Source organism: Pinus tabuliformis, chromosome 5_2 (assembly GCF_031772625.1).
Source record: "Pinus tabuliformis cultivar Carrire ecotype Pingquan chromosome 5_2, CPIR1, whole genome shotgun sequence".
Taxonomy (NCBI): domain Eukaryota; kingdom Viridiplantae; phylum Streptophyta; class Pinopsida; order Pinales; family Pinaceae; genus Pinus; species Pinus tabuliformis.
In genome coordinates, this window is record NC_142306.1 from 726,693,985 (window position 1) to 726,712,133 (window position 18,149).

An 18,149-nucleotide genomic window follows, 5' to 3' on the forward strand; every position below is an offset into this window, starting at 1 on the left:
GACTGTTGCTGTTATTTCTTTATCTGTAAGCAAAAGCTTTTCTGATATCATGAACCTTTCCAATTTAGAGGCTACACATGCCTCACCTCCTCTTTTATTGTTCCAAGTAAAAAAGCCATTGCTTAGGTCTGAATCAACCAGTTTCATCTCATTTGTGAAAGTCTGAAACGCTAAGGAGTCTTTGTTGAGCACTCTGGTGCCTCCTTTTTTTTTCTGAAAGAGATTTGATCATATTAAAGTCCCCTCCCATGATCCAAGGAATCCCAGCCTGTCTGTTCCTGAGATCAATTAGGGAGTCTAACAATTTGAGTTTGTCATCTATTCTTTGAGGGCCATAAACATTTGTGACCAGGAATGTTTTTGAATCCCCCACTGGTTGAATGACCACTGATAAGTAGTTTCTAGATGCTTCTGCATCTGTTATACTGATTTTCTTTGGATTCCACAGAGTTAGAATGCCCCCCGCTGTGTTTTCAGCTTTAACCTCTAGGAACTCAAATCTATTGAGCCATTTGCTATGGATTTGTTTTATTTTCTGGATGGAACATTTCGTTTCCTGGATGAAGATAACATCTGGCATTTCCAGTTTCATTCTATGACTAAGCATTCTTTGTTTTCTTTTACTACCTAGACCTCTGATATTCCATGATGTGAGCTTCATATTTAAAGATTTGTAAATGAGTAACTGGTTAGGTCTTTCATCTTACCTGAGTCTATCATTAACTTTCCACACTCCATCAAGAGGTCCTTCTGCTTTTTCCTGCCTCTCTTTTTTCCTGCATTTCTGGTCGCTAATCCTGGAGTAGTTTTCATTATTTTCACTCCTCTGTGTTCCTGTTTTTCAATGGTTTTTTCTTTATCCCATCCTCTTTCCTGAGTTTTCCATAAGAATAGCTGCTGAATTTTGTTGCAGTCTTCTTGGGGTAGTGAGTCTATCCCTCCCGTGGATCCCTGCATCAAGAACCCTTCTAGATCTAGATGTTCCTTATCTAGAATTTCCTGAAGTTCATGATCTTCCAGATCTGTTTCACTTTGGGTCATTTCCTGATCCATCTCTAGTTTTGTTTCACTCATTATATTTTCTTTCTTATTATCCGTCTCTTGTGTTGGGTAGCAGTCTTCTTTCGTTTCCGTTTCCTTTTACTTAGGGCCATCCTCTATAGATTGGTCTTCATTTTCCATTTCTACATTCTCTTCCAGTTCTTGATACCTGTTTTCACTGACCCTCTGCCCTTCATTACGAAGTTGCCTTGGTCCCTTTTTGCCACCTTTTCCTCTAATTGTCACTTTCTGGAAGCTATCTGTGTCCTTCATTTCCTTAGCTTTTCCCTTGTTATCTGCTTGACTAAGAGGGAAATCTCTGAACAAGTGTCCATGTTCATGGCATTTACGATATCTGAACGGGATATGCTCGTAGTCTACCGTTTGCACCCATTCCTCATAAAAAAATTCCAGGACAACTTCATCCGGAAGAGCTCCTGATAGATCCATTTCTACACAGATCCTTGCATAGGAAGTGTGTTTGCCTCTTCTTGTGGCTTCCGAAGCTTTGACAAAATGTCCTAGTTTGTTGCCTATGGCAGCAAGCAATTCCGTTTGCCAATAATCAAGAGGAAGAGAATAGAGTCTTACCCAGATCGGCACCAAAGTGAAAGTCTCCCGCTCTAGCACAAAGTTCATCTTCCAAGGCCGCATATAGAGGCTAGCAGCTACATAAAAGTAGGGTCCTCCTTCGAATATTCTGTCTTTGTCTTCGATGTTTGTGAACACCACAGTGAAAAATCCCTTTGACCCAAGATGCAGGTCTATACTTCCTTTGGGTTTCCAGTGATACTTGATCCATAACTGTAAAGCCTTTTCTATGGGCCATAATCCCATAAACTTGCAGATTATAGCGTAGGTCCCCATATGTTCCCTGTGTGCCTGTAGTGCAGGATCGTTTAACACCACTCTAGGAGTAATCTCCATTTTGGGTCTGCACGGTCCCTTTTGTTTATTGTTCCTTGTGCCCTAGCTTTTGTCTTCTTCTTCCTTGTCTTTAGTGCTGACATTTTCCTTGGGCCTGCCCCCATCTATCTCCTTTTCATTATTACTTTGTTCCTCTTCCACAGAATCTTTGACTTTTCCCAGAGGGGACTTGCCTCTACTGGCAACAACGCTTTTGTAGGAGGGAGGGGAGCTCCCTCCTCTGCGTTCCTCCATAAGGAGCAGGCGCTAAACTTCTTCAAACCCTGGCTGCACGTTTTTCTCCTATTCGGCACCTATTTGCAAATCCTCCTGACCATTTTTCTATTACTATTATTATTTTCATTATTATCATTTTTCATTATTATTTATTTATTTATTCACTTTTAATATTTATTTGTTTTTATTTTTATATTGTTTATTTATTTATTCATTTATTTATTATTTTTTTACCTCTTCATTTAATTTATTTTTAATTTCAATGAATATTATTATTTATTGAATCATTATCATTGTTTATATTTTTTTAGTTATTATTTTTTCCAGGTCGGATAATAATTAAATAATAATAATAAGTAAATAAATAAAGGAATGAATAAACAAATTAAATAAACAAATATTTACGAATTATTAATTATTTAAATAATTCCTTCCCCTAGTCCAATATCGTCGTTTAAGTTTATTTTAATAATAATAATTTATAAATAAATAAACAAATTAATTTCCCTCCCTAGTCAAATATAGTCGTTTTACTCTAGTCGTTAGGTTGACCTTTCTTCCTATTTAGCCTTCTTCTGAGATTTGTCTCTTCATCTTGTCCTGAAGATGAACCACACTCGCTGGTTCGAAATGCGTCGACCAAATATTTTCAATGTGATTTTTTTCCGAAAAACTTCATATATTAACAAGATATCCATTTAATAAATTTATCTTACAATTGCTAGGTTACAAATTGACAGCTTTAGAACCAAGGCTAAGAAAATGAAACAATAGGAAACCGAATGAAGAGGCATTCATAGAAGAAACATCTGATATTATAATGAAAAAGAGAAAAACACATATGCAAGATAATCACAAAAACCAAAACATCTAGCACTATATATATATATCAACAACACAATCATAGGGACAGAGTCCTTGGAAGACAATGGTGAGTAACAATTGTTATGCAATCTTATTCATGAAAATCTAGGAGGGAACAAAGCACTGCAAGAAAATTCCTTGAAGCCTTTTATAAATAACTAAAGAGAAATCATAAATGGCTTGGAAAAAGTTAACAAGGTAGAATTGTTATGCATCTTATTCATGAAAATCTACGAGGGAACAAAGTAGGGCAAGAAAATTCCTTGGAGCCTTTTATAAACAACTAAAAAGAAATCATAAATGGCTTGGAAAAAGTTAACAAGGTAGAATTATTGACATCAGGCTTTTTGTGTCAGCTTGAGCTTGTTGTAGTTCACCATTCATAGTCTCAGTAACCTGAAGTTCAGCTTCCATGTTTGTCATTTTGTTAATCAAGCCTATATGTCATTGCTGTGTGTTCTTAACTCACATGAACTTATTGAGCATTAAGTCTTTAATTATTTAATTAAATAATTAATTAATTAATCAATCATTTAATTAATTAATTATTTCATTAATTAATTATGACTATTGTTTTGACATTATATAAATAAGTTTAAAGTTATGGGAAACTCTTGGGATTTTTAAATAGCATGTTTATAAGCTAATTTAGTGTATTCACATTAAATAATTTTGAATTTTTTTTATTAAAAGTTATTCATGTTAATTTAAGACTATGCTCTAGGCCTAAGGCCATTCCTACCTCTAATAAATTTTGAATCAAAATCGATTTTCTTAGTATTTCTTTTGCAAAAATATATAACAAAGGAATTGCTAATACTCTTTCACACATAAATTTAGCAATGGGTCAACAATGAGCTCTCTCATACACATCGATACAATTTATAAATATACAATTGTCAAGGCACACATATCCATAAAAAATAAAATGTGAAAATTTGAAAAATGAGAGAATAAAAGAACCAAAAAGTAAAATGATATTTACATCATTGGCATTTCGATTATCAAAAGAGTATTGTATTTATTTTCATTCCTATTCTAAGAAATGTTCTCATTCACATTGTGTGTCAAAACCATTCACGCATATAATAAATAAAATTGATTCAAATTCAATATGAAAAATTATTAGTTTAAAACTTAGTCATGTTACTTTCTCAGTGTAAATAGGAGTGACTCTCTTATTTATGGATAATATTTACTTAACCTCCTAATGTTTTATATCATTCCTCTCATTACAACTTAATATGTCCACATCTAATTTATCCTTATGCATCCCGTAATAAGACCTAGTTCAAGAAGATAGTTTTTCAATAATACTCCAAGTAGATTGACTTACAATCCAATCTCTCACATGAAGTAGATAACAAATCTTGGCAATCATGATTTATTCACTCTCAGGTATAGGATAAATTGGCATACAACTTGATAGGAAGAAATGGTTCGAAAGAATAGATATGAGGTGGAGAATTCATAGGTGCAAGATATTACTACACACCTGAACTATAAGAATTCTCAACAATGTAAAGAAAAGAATATAAATGAGTGAGAAAATAAATAGAGCATTTCGCGAAAGGGAATGCTAAGAATCCATAAATAAGAGTCCCAAACTCCTGAGTAGATTTATTTTCCAAATTTGATGCATTCAACTCAAAAAAAACTAAAATTTAACCAATGTCTCAAATAATGGTTCTACGTAACTTTAAACTAAAGTGGTGAACTCTTAAGAGTAAATATTTGGCTTATCAAACTAAGAACTAATAAAACAATTACAATGTCAAAATTTCCAATTCAAATGTAGATGCCACTTGAAGAGGTGATACACACAACTCATCAATAAAGTTAAGCTAGAAAATTGTACATTTTCTCTAAAATACATGTAGTTGTAAAATAAATACTTTTAATGGTTTATTTATTTTGATATAATACAATTAGTTTATTTTAGAACACATATATCAATCATCAAAACACATAAGTAAGATGAGGTATTTAATCAATTCCTAATAATAAAATCATCATTAATATTATATATATATATATATATATATATATATATATATATAGATATATATATATATATATATATATATATATATATATAGATATATATATTTAGAGACATAGAATGTTTATCTTATGGATAGTTTGATCCAAGCAACTGGCTTAGTGTGAGTAATTCTCCATTCAAGCATAGTTAGTCTTCTATGAAGGTTACTGGCTAGTAGTTCTATGAGACCATCAAGGAAAAGGGAACTAGTTTGAAAACTTGTATATTACTCATTCCATTCTAGTTACTTCCAAGACCAACTGATAGACTGACTACATTATTATGAAATGTTTAATGAAAACTTGCGAAAAGGTTAAATTTTGCTCCTAAAAATATCTCTGATAACACTACCAGTGCAATTTATTGGATACATTCTCTGGAAAAGAAAAAGGCATGCAATTTTCAACTCTCCTGCAACCATGAAATAAATGAAACATGAAATGTCTAAGGTTAAAGTTTGCTCCTAAAAATATCTCTAATAACACTACCAGTCTCATTTATTGGATACATTCTCTGGAAAAGAAAAAGGCATGCAATTTTCAACTCTCCTACAACCATGAAATAAACGAAACATGCAGGCTAAAAAATGAAAAAAGGTCATTGAGATGGCCAACTGAAAAAAGGATCTTAATGTCGAACTTACAGGCATAACTCAGGCTGCATGCTTAGGAATTCGGTCAGCAGAAACATAATTTGAACCTGGGGTACAAATTCAATTTCAGGGCTTAATCCCACCCCTCTCTCCATAGAATTTTCGTGACTCGTTTTAGATCTAACAAGATATCCATTTAATAAATTTAACTTACAATTTTTAGGTTACAAAATGACATCTTTAGAACCAAGGCTAAGAAAATGAAATGATAAGAAACGGAATGAAGAGGCATTCATAGAAGAAACATTTGACATAAAATGAAAAAGAGAAAAACACATATGAAATATTATCACAAAAACCAAAACATCTAGCACTATATATATATATATATATATATATATATATATATATATATATATATATATATATATATATATATATATATATATATATATATATATCTATATATAGATAGATATATGAACAACACAAACAACACAATCATAGGGACAGAGTCCTTAGAAGACAGTGGTGTGACAATCTTATTCATGAAAATCTATGAGGGAACAAAGAAGTGCAAGAAAATTCCTTGAAGCCTTTTATAAACAACTAAGAAGAAACCATAATGGCTTGGAAAAAGTTAACAAGGTAGAATTATTGACATCAGGCTTTGTGTGTCAGGTTGAGCTTGTTGTAGTTCACCATTCATAGTCTCAGTAGCTTGAAGTTCAGCTTTCAACTTTGTTGTTTTGTCAATCAAGCCTCTAAGTTGCTACTCCTTGTTGCCCTGAATAACTGCCACTTGAGCATGCATTCTCTGCAACTCTTGCAACGTACCAGCACGTTCCTCTCTTAGAGCTACATGTGTTGCACCCACCCTTTGGTTATCCATCACAAGCGTTTGTAACTCTTCATGTTGACCTGCCAATCTCCATTCCAGAAGCTCAATAGGAGGTAATTGATCCAGAGGATGTGGCCCTAAATGATGACGGATAGCTGGACCAAAATGGTCAGGAACCATGCCAGGGTGTCTTGCATGTGATTGTGGCATGTGTCCTCGACCTACCATTTATGTAAAGGAGCTACATTGTCTAAACATAATCGAAATTTTTCTTAAATTAGATGAGAATAAACCATTTTCTAAATATCTCATCACTATTATTCTATACCACTATCCAAGGTGTTATAACTGATATTCTACACCACTATCCAATGTATTGCATATATTCTCTCCCGATATCCAATGTATAACAGACATCCTATCCCACATATAACTCTCAGATGTATTCTATCATAGGAAAACCGAGATGAACTAGGAATTTCATTCAAAGCAACAAATATTCTATCGAAAATACGTACCATTGCAAAGCAACCATTAAATTCTATACATTCAAAGAAAAACGAGTTGCAATGTTAGTTGAGCCTTAGATATCAGTGATTATAAGAAAACCCTAGATAATTTTAGAACCATATCTCAAGTAGTCATAGGAACAGAAAGTAGTCATACAAACAACATCAATCCAACAAGAAACATGGATTTACAAATGCAAAAGGAATTAATGAAGAACCTGGGCAGATCCATTCATTGGTGACTGTGAAGCAATATATTGAAGAATATCAATGAATCTGGATTACATATAAATTTTAGACTTCTTCCAATAAAGAACGATCATGTCTCCTTCCCTTATCTTTAATTCAAGTAAATTCTTGTCAATACATGTCTCATGTAATGCTACAAAAGGTTTAATGAAAAGTTCATCCCTGGAAGATAGTGGTGAGTAACAAATTTTGTGCAATCTTGTTCATGAAAATCTATGAGGGAACAAAGCAGTGCAAGAAAATTCCTTGAAACCTTTTATAAACAACTAAAAAGAAATCATATATGGCTGGGAAAAAGCTAACAAGGTAGAATTATTGACAACAGCCTTTGTGTCTCAGCTTGAGCTTGTTGCAGTTCACCATTCATAGTCTCAGTAGACTGAAGTTCAGCTTCCATCTTTGTTGTTTATTCAATCAAGCCTCTAAGTTGATGCTCCTTGTCGCCCTGAATAGCTACCATCTAAGCATTCATTCTTTGTTAATTTTTGTGTATTCTCTATTAATTTTTGTGCCTTCCATGACAAAGACAACTGCACCAGATTGGGAGTATAGGGATGTAGTTGGTACGATTAAGAAGAGTTGTTTCTACTCCTTGTGAGTGAGTAATCCATGGAACAGAATGAATAAACTTACTAAATATAGATAGATCTTCAATGACTGACTATAGCTCATCGATGGGAGGAATTCTATTAGCACCAACAGTGTTGAACACACCATGAACCTTTACCTATTTGCATTTACATTTACAGCTTGGATAATTCTATGGATCCTCGGATTACAAGGTACCTACTCTGTTATCACTCAGGTTGTTCCCTAATCTCCTCAAAGGGAATACGGCCGAGGTAACCACAGACCAATCTTTTGGATGCAGATTCTAGCCAATCTACAGCCAGAGAGGGCTCTCTCTTTATAATTTAGCTTTGTTTTGTTGTATGTTAGGCTAGTTATGAAGTGCAGGTATTTGTTTGATTTTTGGATGGTGTCATTCACTAGAACAGGGGTGAAAATATGAAAAGTTCAAACCATTGGGTTAATGGAGTCAATGAAAATAAACCTCTGGGTATGGTTTCTTTGGCAAAAAGAAGGAACTACAGAGCAAGATAATTACTCATGGAACAACGTTCAGGCTGAAATCAGGTGAAATGGAGTCAAGGAATGAAAGGAAATTAAGAATCTTTCATTATGGTGACAGAGGGAAGGTGTATGAAAATTACCAGGGAGAAATTAAGAATTCCTTGATTATATCCAAAGTGTAAAAACCAGGGAGACAGGAGCAGTCAAGAATTCCTGCCTATGCTAGTCTTGAAGAAAACATAAAAAATGACAGGAATTGAGCACAGAGTACAGCTAAGTAAATTCTGAGCTATTCTTTTTTCCTGCAATTTAAGATAATGATATGTAGATGATATATAAAACATAGAAACAGTAAAACAAGAGTTAAAAAGACTTATTGTTCCACGAGATAATTCAAGAATTCTGCAACATGTTCTTCTGCCATCAATTCCATAACCAGAAAGTTCATCAGCAAAGCATTCCAGCAATCTTTATTTCAAAAGGGTTCTCAAATTTACAACGCAGTTCCAGAATGATGTTCACCAACCCCTTATACATCTCTTGGGGAGGTATATATCCAAAAAAGAGTTACAAAATATCTCATAGAGAAAATATCAAGTAATAACTTCATCCATCTACTTTTACAATGAAAATAAATACTATTATGAATGCAGAAGTTATTGTTGTTGTGCTGGCACCTGTAATTGATCAGATATATTTGACTTTTATGCCCATTGAGTTGGCTGATAGTCATTGCTTTATTTGCGTTGCTGAGTTGTTGCCCCGACCCTTTCATCTGTGTGTGATCCTGATTTTAATGAGCTACAGCTATAACCTGATTTCCCCCCTCTGTTGTTTTCATCTTTATGGTATGTGACACCTGTCTTTGACATTTTATTAAATGCAGATGACAAAGGAAAATTAACACTACCTTGGTAAAACCTCCAGCATGTTCTGCCACCATTGGTCTATTGGCAACTAGTGTCTTTGCAATTTTATCAATGTTTCATCAGCTTCAGTATACCTGTAGAAATTGGGCCCGAATGAAAAAATATGTCTCAGTTCATGTTCGATATAGAACAGATTTTCCAGTTTGTCATATAAGCTCTGTCCAGAAGGGGGTGTTGTGTCTTGTGAATTGCTTGATGACGCTGTGATTTAATTTGCAGCAAATGTGTTCACCCTGTGAGCATATTGTTAATGTGTCAACAGTCTCTGATTGCTGGTTAATATACTGGGTAGACCCTTTCGCTGCAAAATTGTAAACTTCTTTGTAAAGGCATTTATTTCCATCTGCATTTCTTGGCACTTCCTTTCCAGAGTCTGTATAAAATTCCTCATGGTAAGCACCCTTTTTATTATCAAAATGGTGCTTGTTCTGTCCCTAATATTCAGAGCTGCTAGTTGTTCCTTGGTGTGAGTTTTCAGGAATTGAATTAATCTATTGGCCTGTTCAGGCATATTCCACAATGATGCTTTGGCCTTTTGAATCTCTACTCAGGCTATTTCTATTAGACCAATTTGCCCATGGATCTTTTGAATTGATTGCCATTGATCAGTGATAGATTTTCCAATGTGAGTCCACAAAATTGTTGTGATTTCTGATAGAGGTTTATGAAAAGTGAGGTCTTTCTCCAAGGATTTTATCTTGTTTTCCAAGGCCTTTACCTCTCTGTTTTTTTCTACTACAACTATTTTAGATTTATCATTGCTTACCTCTAGCTTGGCCAATTTTTCTTTGGCTTCCTTGAGCTCTGTCATTCAGAGTTCTAGCTCTTTTACTCATTTCATCAGCTCTTCCATGCTCATGCTTGTATCTGTTACTGTTGTTGTTGTTGCTGAAGTATCTATGGGTGATGTACCTGTTGTTGATGCTAGGGCAGTGGGAGGGATTGTTGCTGCAACTGTAGGAGGAGTAGTAGTAACAATTGGAGCTGTTTTTTATGGCTAAGAGGCCAACTCACTATGTTTTCCTTGTAGTGCTTCCTCCATTGCCTTCTCTTTTTTTGCCAATCTCTCATTCATTTTCATCACTAAATCCACCAAGTCCTCCTCTTCTTTTTCTTTCACAACCTCTGTGGTTTGTGGATGCATGGTAATGGGTAGCTTGAGCTGTTTCTTGAGTGCAGCTATGTCATCCTCGTTTTTCTTCATCAAAGCCTTTATTCCCTGGGCATTCTTGGGATCATGTCCCAGTTCTATGATAATCTCTTCTAAAGTCTTAATTATGTTATCCTTAGCTAATGAGGAAGCCTTTTCCAACTCTAATTGGGCAGAGGTGTTATGTAATGAATTTTGCAATTTGTGAGCTAATAATGCTTTGTCTGCCAAGGTGGAGTACACCATTTCTCCGGTTTTCTTGTGTAATTCAATCTGGTCCATTGGGTGGATGTCTTTAGAGAGAACTTCCAAATTGGTCCTGATATAATTAGCAGCTGACTCTGGCTGCTGCATTGTGGGCCTGAAGTGACTAAGGGTCATCTTCCCTTCTTGAATATCATAGGCTGCCATTAGCCTTTGTTGATTTGTGGGGGCCATTCTCAGCAATTGATTATAAATTTGGATCCTTATTGGCTCATTTCTAGCCTTTATTTTAGTAAATGCTTTCTTGATATCCGAGCCTTGCTTGCTCTATTGTTTTCTCTGTGACCTAGTGGATGTAACCTCCACACTATGTTGCCTCTCTAGCTCTTGCTGGTATGAGCTAGCTAATGTTTCCAAAATTGGAGGAGTCTGTTGTTCAGTTCTTCCATCACCTCTCGTGTTGCCTGTTGTTTCTTCCAAGAGTTCCTCTTCAGAGTAAGGATTTAACCTTTGCCTCTTTTCCCCTTGCTGTTCCGCTGATCCACTTATAGGAGTGTCTTCTTGCCTATCTCTTTTCCTGCCTCTTTCCTCATTTAGAGGAGTTTTTAATACAGGGACTTCAGGTACCTTCATTTATGTTGAAGGACCTTGCCCTTGGCTTTGTTCCTTTGATGTATCTGGTTGGTCTGCCATTATATCTTGTTGCTCTGGATGCTGCACTTCTTTTCCTTTTGCTGACCCTGTGGTGGCCTTTTGTCTGGGCTGCTGAGAAGTCCCAGCAAAAGATGTATCACCTCCTACGTGCTGAGGTAGCTTGAATGGTACATGTCCAAAAGAGTCCAGGTCAAGCGTTTTTTCAAGCTATTTCATAGCTTTTTCCAATCTCTCTACCTCAGTAATTTATTTAATTAATGTGCCTTCTAACCACTCTTGTTGGTTAGCATATTATTCAATTTCAGGGATGTTGTAGTGAACATATGATGTTAGATTATTTGAGACTTTTCTATGACTTATGAAATGATTGGGGTCATATGGTGCCCAATAAAAGCTTTGTCTCAACTTAAGTTGCTCCCCTAAAATCTTGTCAGCCCTTTCCCAGGCTTCCCTTTTATTGAAGATAAAAGGGCCCAATTGATTTCTTATTTTGAGTTGTACCTTTTTCTTAGCATTGCAGAAGTGAGTCAAATCTGAATGAATAAATTGCCTGAAGTATTCAAGGGCAAACAATATCATAGGTACTTTGGCAGCGTGTAGGGGGATAATTCACAACCATATATCCGGATCTCAGCGTGATTCTGGTAGAAGTACTGGTCACCTATTTTGTAGCTTTTGGAGAGCTGTAAAATCTTTTGCATATCATCAGTGAGTCTGGCAGGAGGAGTTATCATCAATAGAGAAGTGGCTGGATGTATGAACAGGTCAATAAACTCACAATATGTATAAGGGGAGTGATAAACATGGTGGAAGACTGAGGTCCAGAATATTACAGACCTTCGCTCTCCTTTAACATCCAATTTCCTAAGGGGAATTTGAAAGCTATCTGGTTGATTGAACAGCAGCAAATGATATATGTAAGATGTGTATTTGAACACTCTTTCTCTGTCCAGGCTCATGAATTGCTCATGGATTTTATTAGCTATGAAGGTAGCATAATCATACTTGACAGCAGGGGGCTGTCCTGGAGCAAAAATGGACATCATAACTAAGGTAGTCTCATCAAAATACTCACTGGTTTTGCATCCTAAGATGTAGGATATCATGTCTACAACGAAGCCTCCAGCTTCCTCAAACCAGGCATGGTGATAGGGAAGTGAGTATCTGGAATGGCATTCTGGCTTCATGAACAACTTGGTTAGTCTAGCTATCTCTGAACTGGATAGTTTGGCACCTTGGTCAAGCAGAAATTTCATGGAGAGAGGAGCCAGAGGCTGAGTTGGCTTAAAATGCAGCATCTCATTTATGGATTCAAGGGTAATATGAAATAAAACAGTCCCAGATGGAGCCAAAACTGCTCTTTTAGTGGGGTCATAATTGGCATAACATAAATGGATGAGATCAGGGAGCACATTTATTTCGGGAAGGTAGTAGATAGGCATGTTGGACTCCCAAATTCCATAAATATCAGTTTTGCAGTGGTAGCTATTCCTAATTTCACAAACTGCTTGAAGGTGAGGCTTGTTATCAAGTCCAATTGTTTCATTAATTTGGAAATCGCTATCAACGAGGGGCAACCATTCCAATTCTTTATGTGGTGCATTCAAGGGGGAAACATTCAGGGCCACTGGAGCCTCCATTTTCAAATTATTTTATGACTTTTCAACTTGTAGTTAGGGCTTTTGCAGCAACAGCAAGGTAAAATGACAGTTTGTGGGCTTTTCTGCGGAAATTGCAGGTGGCAATAAGCTTCATTTCAGCTCGATGGGCGAGTTTGCAGAGGGAAACACATTCACAGCTTTTATTTGGAAAGAATGGGTAAAGTGGTGATTATAATGCAGAGGTTTGAAGGCAGCACTATGATTTTAATTCGAAATTTGGTTCTGCGGGCAATGTTTAGAGAAAAACTTGGAAAAACAGGGTTTGGGAGAAGAATTCGGGTAAATACCTATTGTATGGACGCTTGGTGCAAAATGCAGGTTGAAAACTGAGCTGAGGGGCCGAGCTGCAGAGTGAATTCCCCTGGATGGCGGACTGTGCAGTGAAAATGGTGTTTTGAATGTAAATAACCATGCAGAGCTTTGCACAGAAAAACAAAGAGAAATGGACAAAAACGACGTTTAAACGACTTTTTAATGAAATTTTGATTTTGGCAGGTTTTTGGCGCACTTTGGTCGGGTAACGTCAGCATGACGTCATATTTGTCTGATAGCAGGGGTACGACAGGTGACTTGGCACTGACGTGGCAGACACGGTGGACGAAACAATGGCGAGGTGGCGGATGACGTGGGTGCTGACGTCAGCGGCGGGAACAAAGGGTGGTTTATGGTTTTATCGCACCGCTTTATGTACCTTGGCGGTTTTGGACAGAGGGGTCGTGATAGCCCCGGGCGGGCGACGTGTGGCTTTTGTACAACAACAAAACCGTCGTTTTCTCGGGCGCTAAAAGACAGGCATCGGGGGGGTCGTGATATGTATGTGGGCCGTCTGATCTGGGGGATTGGATCCGACGGTTGACAGGTTGAGGAGTTGTCGGACAGGTACGGCGCAGGGACCCACGTTAATTTTTAACGTTTTATAATGTTTGCGGGGTATAAACCTTGGTTAACAAGGGTTTATGAGCGCGGTTTTTTATTTAACCAAGTGTTAAATAAACTCCACTGTTATTGCGCGGCGGGCTATGGTTATTTGTTAAACCAAAGGTCAAACAAATCCTGGTGGAACACGTGCTGGGTTGTTATTGGCCCCGAGTGGGCCAATGACTCCCGAGAAAATTAAAATATAGCCATATTAGGCCGGGGCGGGATATTTATAATGTTTTTGGGTTTTTATGTTATTTATTTAGTATGGGCGGGGAAAACTTTATTTCCGAGTTATATAATAGGGTTAGGATGTTAATATGGTTTTGTGGATAGAAAACGCTAAGTTTATAAGGTAATAACTTAGGTTTTTAGGGAAATGGAAGAAAAAAGGGAGGATCTTTTTACACAAGAAATATGGCTTGTTTTGGCCAAGTAAACACAAAGTTTTACTTAGTATTTCTCATAAAATGAAGTGAGCTAGGAGCACTAAGCAGATCCCAATGTCCTTGAGGGGATGTTGGTAAATGTTCTTGGAGAAAGGGGAGGGGAAATTAGTCATGTTCCAACTCTTTTTGCAGCCACCATGCCCTGGTAGTTGTGATACCCATGAGATAGGTCATCTTTTGAAGACCGAATTGTTCACAAACTTGTTTCTGCAACCTCAAACTGCCTACCCAGCCTATTAAATCCTAACATTTTTCTTCCTTTTCCAGGGTGCATTTGAACTAGCAAACCCTTTCCCTCTTGTTTTCTTTTAACTGCCCTCCTATCTAAGTCTGCCCTTATCTCTTCCAGGGGCTCAGATTCAGCTGTTGAGCACCCTTGCTTCTCTACCTAGCTAATCACCTGCCAAGATTAAATAGTTTGGACATGTTTCATTCTCTATTCTAAGACAAGTAAATTTAACTATGAACTTGGCAAAGATTGAGTTGTTTGGCCATTCAATTGTGACAAAAGTCAACTGTTTGTACACAATGAAATTCTTCAAAAATGGAACAGTAGTGGCATTTGAGCTGGCACACTTTCCTGGTCTCTTGGTTGGGGTTCATTTCTTTCATTTTTCTCTTGACCATTTCCTTCTTTTTTCCCTTTGATTTTTCTTTTAGGGCATACCCTCTTTTCATTTTTTAATTTTTTTTATTTTCTTTGAAAATATGGAGCCTTTGCAGCATGGAAAGGATGACATATTTGGAATTTTAACAGTCAACCATGAAATATGACACCTATTGGTATAGGAACCTAACAGTGGCTCCACTTGGGGATGGCTTTTGCAGGTGAAAAGCCAAGAACAGCAGGTCAGATGGCCTTATGTTCAACTCTTGCTGCAATCTGAAATTTCTGTTTTGTTGAAAACAACCAAACTGTATCTTTGTAACACATATGCTTTTCATAAGCTGATTGAAAACAAATTGCAGCTATGTTTTTTGATAGTCTGTCTGAATGTTTACAGCTCCCAAGTTTCTTCTTCACTTCTTCTGATAAACTCAAAATGTAATACCAAAAGGTGGTACAATTCCTTGTCTTTTCTCAAAATTTTCTGCATCTTATTCCCTATCTTATTGCTATAATAAACTGCAGAAAATAGACACTATTATGTACAAATTACAGTGTTGTCATATCAACAAAGTGGGTCAAAATAATGCTTAAGCATCCGACCATTAACTAGCCCATCTTCAGCTTCTGAACCATCCAGGCTTCTCAAAAAATAGGTGTTGTTTCCTTGTACAGCCTGGATGATAAAAGGTCCTCTCCACAGGAAATCAAATTTCCCATGTTTTCCTTTATCTTCTCTCCTGGAATCCCACTTCAGTACTTTGTCTCCAATATAAAAATCCTCTGCTTTAGTCCTTTTATCAAAGACTTTTTTAAGCTTCTCTTGTAAAACCTGAGCTCTTTGATAGACTTCCTCTCTAGTCTGCTGTAAGTGAATAGTTTGATTGATTCTCCTCTGAATGTCACTTGGTTCTGCCTATATTTGTTGTAGAAATTTTATCACAGGGATTCCTAAAGATGAAGGGAAAATTGACTCCATACCATAAACCAACTCATATGGGCTTGTTCCAATGGATCTTTTAGTGGTCAATCTGTCTGCCCATGGTGCATTCACTAGCTTTTTATGCCAGTTCTTCTTGTTTTCCTCTAAGACCTTCTTAATGATGTTGATCAAGCTCTTATTGGATGATTCAGCTAAACCATTACCTTGAGGGTAATAGGTTGTGGAGTGGCCTAGGGTAATGTGGTATTTATGACAAAAACTGATCATTCTTTTGGATTTAAAGGCAGCAGCATTGTTTGTTATAATCTTTTCGGGACAGCCAAATCTAGATAGGATGTTGGTTTCAAGGAATTGCATGATTACAGAGTCATTGGCTTGCCTACAAGGGATGGCTTCTATCCACTTGGTAAAGTAGTCTGTGGTTGTCAAAATCCATCTATGCTGGCCAGAAGAGGGAGGGTGAATTTCCCCAATGAAATCTAAACCCCATTGTTGGAATGGTCTTTCAGTTGAAACTGGTTTGAGGGGTAGGGGTAGAAGCTTTCTCTTGCCTTCAAAGATTTGGCATTTATGGCAAGAGGCAACAAACTTTCTGACATCAGCAAAGAGGGTGGGCCAATAAAATCCTGCCCTTAGGATCTTATCAGCAGTTGATTTCCAATACAAATGTCCACCACAATCCCCTGCATGAAATTCTTTAAGCACTTTGTCAGTTTCATCCTTTGTTAAGCAATTTAATAAAATCCCTTCATGATTTTTCCAAAACAAAACATCATCTATAATACAAAACTTTGAAGCTTTCATTTTCAAAAATCTCTTTTTAGTTCTGGATAACCCTGGAGGAGCCTGCAGGTTTAACAATACATAAACTATATCAGCATACCAAGGTGATTGTAAAAAGGCTTGATTGATCTGTGGAGTCACCATCTCCTGTTCGTTATCCAGTTCATTTATGTCAAGAGCTTGAAAATTGGTTTCAGTCATCAGTTTAGCTAATCCTTGTCCTTTTATCAGCTTTGTTGGTTTGATTTCAATGTCATATTCCAAGATGTTAGCTATCCATTTGCCCCTGTTACACAGTAATTTATCACTGCCTTCCTGTCAGTCACCCTGCTGTGCCCAGAATTCACAATCACTAAGTGCTTGATCCCTGAACTGGCTTAAAAACCCATTTTTCCAAAGTTTTGTTCATCAGCGCGTCTGTTCCTAAAATAACAGCGATGACAGGCGCCTTCCAGTGTATGCTGTGCGCTGCCAGCGCGGAAGAACATCACTTTTCCGCGATGGTCCACAGCGCGCTTTTCCCGTGTGCTTCCGCGCTGACATGACTTCTTCAGTTATGGAGATGCGCCGACAGCGCAGAAGTTTCCCTATAATCCGCGCTGATCCAGTTTGGGCGAATTTGTTCAAACAACCTGCCTTCCAGATCTCTCCAGGCTTGGTTGTTAGCTTTGTGAATGTCGACTCCCTTCTATGGCATGTCTGTTCGACCCTTTCCAACAACTTCCCTTGAAGATAAGCTCATCCTTCCACCTTTTTAGGAGACTCCTTCTCCTATATAAACTCTCACCATTACCATGAGCAGCTAGTTAGACTTAGCTTGGAATAGCTTGGATTGTACAGAGCTTGTAGTGCTCAGATTGCTGCTATAGGTTTGGTGTGCTAGGTGTGGAAGTGATTGATTGCTTAGGGAAGGTTGTTTGTGACATTTGTGTGAGAGAGAGAGAGTTGTTTGTCTTGGGAGAACCATCCTCAAAGGTGAATGCTTGAGATACATGCTAACTGGCCCCTCCTGAGAAGGTTACCGACGTCAGAACATTTGGTGTCCATTTGCGGGGATCGCGGAGGATTGTGACCAGCTGAAGCGAAGGAGCGAAGGCAATATCTCCTCGCCAAACGACAGCGCAGGACTCCAAGTAGGTGCTCTTTACCTCTTATTTTATTGCAATTAGGAACATACGTGGCAGCATTGTGTGATTGTTGCTAGACCCTTGCTGGGCTAGTAGGGATCGCCTCTATCCGTAGAGGGGATTTACCTCTCCAACAATTTGGCGACTCCGCTGGGGATCAGCCTTATTGTCTCTTGAGTCCACTTTTGTGTTTGGTTTTGATTGACCTCTTTCCGAGTTTTTGGGATTGTCTTTGTTGCTTATGAACTTTCTGGGTGTTTCTGGGAAGCATTTTTATTGTTGAAAAGCTCCTGCCTGTGGTTTTGGAAGTTTTTATTTTGGTTTTCCTTGTTTTTTGCTCTCAGCGCGTTTTATTTCCGAACAGTCG